Genomic DNA, 7262 nt, shown 5'->3' with positions numbered 1-7262 from the left:
GGAGGAGGAGGAGGAGGAGGAGGGAGAGGAGGAGGAGGAGGGGGAGGAGGAGGAAAAGATGGAGATGGAGATGAAAATGGAGAAGGAAAAAGAGAAGGAGAAGAAGGAGGAGGAAGAAGACTTCTTAGGACTCAACTCTACAAACTCCAGTGAGGATGTTACCATTGGTCATCTTCAGAATCCCTGTTAACCTAAGTTCCATACCATAACCAAATTAACAACTATCACCTCTGCTTAATATGCTTGGAACCCAGTTGTCTCAAATGAATCTTTTTTTTCTCTGAAGTGTTTATGTAGTCTTTGGGCTTTCTTATGGTTTAAGTGTTATTGATTTGACATCTATCAGAAGACATTTCAGGAAGCAAAACAGAACATTAACAAATGAAGACACACATCAGGTAGAATGCATACCCTTAATTTCCCCTCTTGTTTACTCTCTAAGCCACGTGGCTTTTCTCATCCATAAACTAAAATAATGAATTATTAATAAAATTGTTATTTATAAATAATAAAAATGAGTCTGGTTCTAATTGTTTACAAATGTGGTCAGACAGCAAAAATAGAGACAGATCGATTCACCTGTTGTTTTTGTAAGAACCAAATGAAATAGGAGAACATTACAATCACAGAAATGGTGGCTTGCCTTTTGTTTATTGACAATCATGGTAATGCACAAAGATTCATTATAGTCAGTGGACTGTGTTCTTGGCCTTTAAACAGGAACCTGCTAACATAAGCTTGCTTCTCAATTTTGCACAGCAAAGAAATCATAATAACAATATCATTTGCATATAAAGGATTTGAAACCTAAGTCTATTTCCCCAAGAATAAAAAAAAAATGAAGACACTTGTTCCCTGTGCTCTTTGATGGCTTGATCTTGATGGCAATTTATAAAATAACTGTACTAATCATGAGGCTTCTACAAAGAAATCCATACCTGACTCTCTCATGGAATAAAAAGTAGTGTTTATTTCTAAGAGGAACATCTGTTCCTGTGACTTAAAGAAAGAATTCCTTTGTTCTGGGAAATTATTTAAATGGGTAAATGCAAGAAGTCATTTGTAGAGAAGACAAGACTACAGAAATACAGGACCAGACCAATGAGGTCCTGCAATATTGAGGGAGTCACAACCGTGGTATCTTGGTCTAAAGTGATAGTGATCATGATTGAGAATATTGGGAAGAATATAGTTTGGAGATAGAACCAAGAACTGTTCTGATGGATATATTGGAAATGGAGATCTGATCTTCGAGGAAAAGTTTTCGGCATTTCACCACTGAGAATGGTTTCAGCTATAGGTTTATCATATATGGCCTTTATTATGTTGAGGTACACTCTTTCTGTACACAGTTTGTTGAGAGCTTTTATCACAAAAGCATACTGAATTTTGTCAAATTCTATTTCTGGGTCTATAGAGATTCATGTGATTTTTTTACCTTTATTTTGTTAATTGTCATGTATCACAATTTGCAGATGTTGCGACATCCTTGCATCCCTGGAACAAGTATCACTTAATTGTGGTGAATGATCTTTTTAAGACATTTGTTGAATTCAGTTTGCCAATAATACGTTAAGGATTTTTGCATCTTTGTTTATCAGGGATGTTGGCCTGTTGTTTTTTCTTGTAATGTCTTTGCCTTGTTTTGGTATCAGGTCAGGCATAATAAAATTAGTTTGAGAGTGTTTCTTCCTCTTCTAGTTTTTGGAAGAGTTTGAGAAGGATGGGTATTAATTCTCCTTTAAATATTTGGTAGAATTCACCAGTGCAGCCTTCAGGTCCTGGGGTTTTCTTTGTGGGAGGTTTATGATTACTGATCTGATTTCCTTACTAAAAATTAATCTGTTCAGATTTTCTGTTTCTTTACAATTAAGTCTTGGTAGGTTGTATGTTTCTAGGAATTTATCCAATTTGTTAGCATATAATTGTTCACAGTAGTCTCTTCTGATTTCTGTGGTATCAGTTGTAATGTCTCCTCTTTCATTTATAATTTTTATAATTTTGTTTATTTGAGTCCTCTTTTTTTTTCTTGATAAGTCTAGCTAATAGTTTCTCTTGTTCAAAAACCCAGCCCTTGGGGCACATGGGTGGCTCAGTCAGTTAAGTGTCTGACTCTTGATTTCAGCTCAGGCCATGATCTCAGGGTCATGAGACTGAATTCCAAGTTGGCTCTGTGCTGAGAGTGGAGCCCACTTAAGATTCTTTTTCTCCCTCTCCACCCCCACCCTCCATCCCAACACCCATCCCACACCCCACCCACACTTATGTGTGCTCTCTCTATATATGTATAAACAAAAACAAAAAAAACAAGGGGAACCCAGTGGCTCAGTTGGTTGAACATTCAACTCTTGATTTCAGTTTAGGTCATGATCCCTGGGTTCTGAGATCAAGCCCCAATCTGGGCTCTATACTCAGTGTGGAGTCTGCTCCAGATTCTCTCCTTCTCTCCTCCCCTCTGCCCCTCCCCCCACATACATATGTGTGAGCTCTCTTAAATAAATAAAATCTTTCTTAAAAAATGGCAATTAAAAAGCTGAGTTTCTTTGATCTTTCCTATTATCTTTTTAGTCTCTGTTTCATATATTTCCCCTCTGACCTTTGTTATTTCCTTCTTTCTAGTTACTTTGGGCTTAGTTTGTTCTTCTTCTAGTTTTTTGAGGTATGAAGTTAGCTTGTTTATTTGCCATCTTTCCATTTCCTTAATGTAGGCATTTATCACTATAAAATTTCTTGTTAGACCTGATCTTACTGCATTCCATAAACTGTGGTATATTGTATTTCCATTTTCATTTGCATCAAGATGTATTTTTATTTATCTTTTGATTCCTTCTTTGACCCATTGATTGTTTAGGAGGATTTGTTTAATCTCCACATATATGCGAATTCTCCAGTTTTCTTGTAACTGATTTCTAGTTTCATGCCATTATGGTTGGAAAAGATGCTTGATATGATTTCAGACTTCTTAAATTTACATAGACTTATTTTGTTACCTAACATAATTTATTCTAGGTGAGGCTCCTTAAGAAGAATTTGTATTTTATTGCTGTTGGATGGAATGTTCCGTAAATATCTGTTAAGTCCATCTGATCTAACATGTAGTTTAAGGCCAATGTTTCCTTATTGATTTTCTGTCTGGATGATCTATCCATTGTTGAAAGTGGTGTATTGAAGTCCCCTACTATTATATTGCTATCTATTTCCCCCTTCAGATCTATTAATATTTGTTTTATATATTTAGGTATTCTATGTTTGGTTCAGAAACATTTACAACTGTTATGTCCTTCTGATGAATTAACCCTTTTATCATTGTATAAAGACCATCTTTGTCTCTTATTACAGCCTTTGGCTTAAAATCTATTTTTTTTTTTCTGATATAAGTATAGCTACCCCTGTTTTTCTTTTGGTTTCCATTTGCATGGAATATTTTTTTAATCTCTACACTTTCAATCTGTGTGTCTTTAAAGCTGGGTTGAGCCCTTATAAGCAACAGATAGTTGGGTCTTTTTTATTTTTTAATCCATCAGCCATTCTGTATTTTTGAAGACACAAAAAATTGGAAAGATATTCTATGCTCATAGATTAGAAATTAATACTGTTAAAAATCTCCATACTACATTAAATGATCTAAAGATCCAATGCAATCCCTATAAAAATTTCAATGGCATTTTTCACAGAAATAGAAAAACATCCTAAAATGTATATGGAACCACAAAAGACTCTGAATAGCCAAAGCAATTCTGAGAAAAAACAAAACTAGAAGCAGTACACTTCCTGATTTCAAACAATATTACCACTTATTATAATCAAAACAATTTGGAAATGGCATAAAAATGTCAGTAGAACAGAAAAAAGAGCCCAGAAATAAACCCATGTGTTTATGGTCAGTTAATTTCTGACAAAGAAACCAAGAACATCCAATCTCTTCAACATAGAAACTGGACAACCACAAAAGAATGAAAGAGCCACTATCTTACACCATACACAAAAATCAATTAAAAATGGAGTAAGACTTGAATGTAAGACCTGAAACTGTAAAACTCCGAGAAGAAAACATAGGCAGTAAGCTCCTTGACATCAGTCTTGGTGATGTGTTTTTTTGGATTTGACATCAAAACAAACTCAGCAAAAACAAAAATAAACAAGTAGGACTTCATCAAACTAGAAAGCTTCTTCACAGAAAGGGAAGTCATCAACAAAGTAAAAAAGCAACCTAGTAATAGAAGAAAATATTTATAAACCACATATCTGATAAGAGTTAGTATTTAAAGAAAAAAAACTCATACAACTCAATAGCAAAAAAAACCCAAATAACCCAATTTAAAAATGGGCAAAGGACCTAAATGGATGTTTTTCCAAAGAAAACATCAAAGGGATATCACCTCATGTCTGTCCATTATCAAAAAGACAAGTGACAATAGATGATGGTGAAAATACGGGGTAAAGGGGACTCTTTTACACTATTGGTGGGAATGTAAACTGGTACATCTACTATAGAAAAGAACATGGAGATTCCTTAAGAAATTAGAAGTAAACTATCAAATAATCCAACAATTCTACTTCTAGGTGACTATCTAAAGGAAAGGAAATCAAGATCTTCTAGAGATTTCTGAGCTCCTATGTTCATAGCAGCATTACTCACAATAGCCACAGTATGGGAACATCCTACATGTCTGCTGATGGAAGAATGAATAAAGAAAATGTAGTGTATGTACACAATGGAACATTATTCAGCCTTAAAACAGAAGGAAATCCTGTCGTTTGTAATATTCACGGATGAACCTTGAGGGCATTATGTTAAGTGAAGTAAGCCACAGAGAAAGAGAAACACTGGCATGTATCATTTAATCATGGAATCTAAAAAAAAAAGAGAGAGAGAGAGAGAGAGAAAAGAAAAAGGTCAAAATCATGTCAAAAACAAAGAGTAGAAAAAAATGTAAGTTTGAGGTATTTATTAGATATAAATGTATGTTAAGTAGGAGAGTGAATTCTGGAGAACTAGTGGGCTAGAGATATTGGAGGGTATACAAGCCATGAAATTGTCTCGTGTGGACATGAAGATGGAAAAGCCTTCAATCAGCTCAACATTCAAAGGTCTAGTGGAGAAGGCAAACATAATAGGTGACTGCCAAGGAAGAGAAAATGAAGAAAATTTGATGTCACCGAAGCTAGAAGAAAGTGCTTCAAAAAGGAGGGAATGGTCAAGAATGTCAAATGCTGCTGGCAGGTCAGCGTCAGAGAGAGCAATCACCAGATTTGAGAAATTGACTTCATTGGTCATCCTGTCAAATGAAGCCTCAATGCATTGCAGGTAAGAAAAGTCTGATGGGAATGGAGGGAATGAACAGTGACAAAATAGAGTCCATTACTACAGAAAACCCAAGAAGTTTTTTAGTGGTGAGCAGAGTTTTGAGAGGGATAGCTGAAAGCAAATAAGGACTAAAGAGAGGATTCTTTCTCTTTTTTTAAAAAAATTTTTTTTAAGATTTTATTTTGGGGAGGGTGAGAGAGACAGAGAGGGAGAGGGAGATGGTGAGCATAAGCAGGGCCGAGTGTCAGAGGGAGTAGCAGACTCCCCACCAAGCAGGGAGCCTGGTGTAGGACTCGGTCCCAGGATCAGGGCCTGACCTGAAGGCAGACACTTAACTGACTAAGCCACACAGGTGCCCTGAGGATTCTTTTTTAAGTTGAAAGATACAAGCATGTCTGTACACTAATGACAATTCAGTAAAAGGGAAGAAACCTTTGAGGCAGGAGAGAAAGGATAAACTCAGGAGGAAAGTTTTGGAAAAGACATGTGTCATCTGGATCCAGGACACAAATGGAAAGGAGATCCTTGACAAGGGCAGATTGTTTCATCCTTTGTAAAAGGAGAGAGTACAAATTCCAGGGACAGGAAGGGCAGTAGGGTTCATGACAGGAGGTGAGGGAGTTCTAGTTGTATTGATTTCCTAAAAGAAAATGAGTCTGTATCATGTTTCAGTTGAACAGCTTTATCATCTGGGTCAGGGTATATCATATGGCAGGGGGTGGAAAAAAAGAAAAAGAGAGAGAAGAGAAGAGCGTGAATAAGAGTCACTTTGGAGAAGGAAGCAATCTGTAGAAATATGGTAGACTTCCAGAGTTGTTTAGCCTCTGAAGATTTGTGGTCACAGCTGTGTTATGGATAGATATTATTAATGTAAGCCTAACCCATAATCTTAACTTTTTTCTCCTTACAGTATTAAAAAATAATAATAATAGAATGAGTAAAGCATGCTTGGGTGGCTCAGTTCGTTAAGCGTTTGCCTTCAGCTCAAGTCATGATCCCAGGGTCATGGGATTGAGTCCCACATGGGGCTCCCAGCTCAGTGAGGAATCTGTGTCTCCTCTCCCCAACCCCACTGCTTGTGCTCACTCACTCTCTCTCTCTCAAATAAATAAATCTCTAAAAATTAAAAAAAATGAGTAAAATAAAATCAAGATATAAATTCAAACTAGCCTTAACGATTAATTGAAGGCTGTGCCCCAAATAATTGGTGTCCTGTGAGAGAGCAGGTGAGTAGTGTTCATGAAATTCATGGAAGAGTATTCGTTTACAGGCATGGATTTTGGAGCCACATAGCTCTGTCATTAAGAAGCTATATGATCTTAGGCCCTATAAATCTCTGTTTTCACATCTGTAAAATGGAGATTTTGTCTAATTCATAGAGTTGTTGTGAAGATTAAATGTGTGCTGATATGGGTCAAGTCCTCACCACAAAGACTAACACATAGTAATTCACCAACAAATGGTAGCAATCTTTGCAGCTTGTGAAATGAGTGAGTGAAGTTACAAAAATATTTAAATTGTGGGTGTTGCTTTAACCTACTTGTCTCTATTCTGTAAACTGGCCACTAACAGAGAATGAAAGAGCAAAGTTCATTTACCTGGATAATCGGTTAATGCCTTAAGAATTGATTCTTCTTATGTATTTCCCTCTTGACTTACCTTTTTTTTTTTTAAATCTTCATTCCTGTGACCTTAACTTTTAAAATCTAGTGGAAATATTTCATCTTTATTCAGGCCAAATTATATCTCTGCTTAAAAAAAAAAAAAAAAAAAAAAAAAACCTAAATAAACGATTTATTGTCGTTATTCTACTGAAGATTTTCCTTCCAGTGAAGCAAGGATCCCTTCTTGATTTAGGGATTTTATTTTTTAAAAATAAAAAGAAGTCATCAAACTACAATTAACACTCCACCATGCTAACGAAGGAGGAAATAACAAAGGTGGACCATAATTG

This window comes from Mustela nigripes, chromosome 1 (genome assembly GCF_022355385.1).
Source record: "Mustela nigripes isolate SB6536 chromosome 1, MUSNIG.SB6536, whole genome shotgun sequence".
Lineage (NCBI taxonomy): Eukaryota > Metazoa > Chordata > Mammalia > Carnivora > Mustelidae > Mustela > Mustela nigripes.
This window is presented reverse-complemented; position numbering follows the sequence as displayed.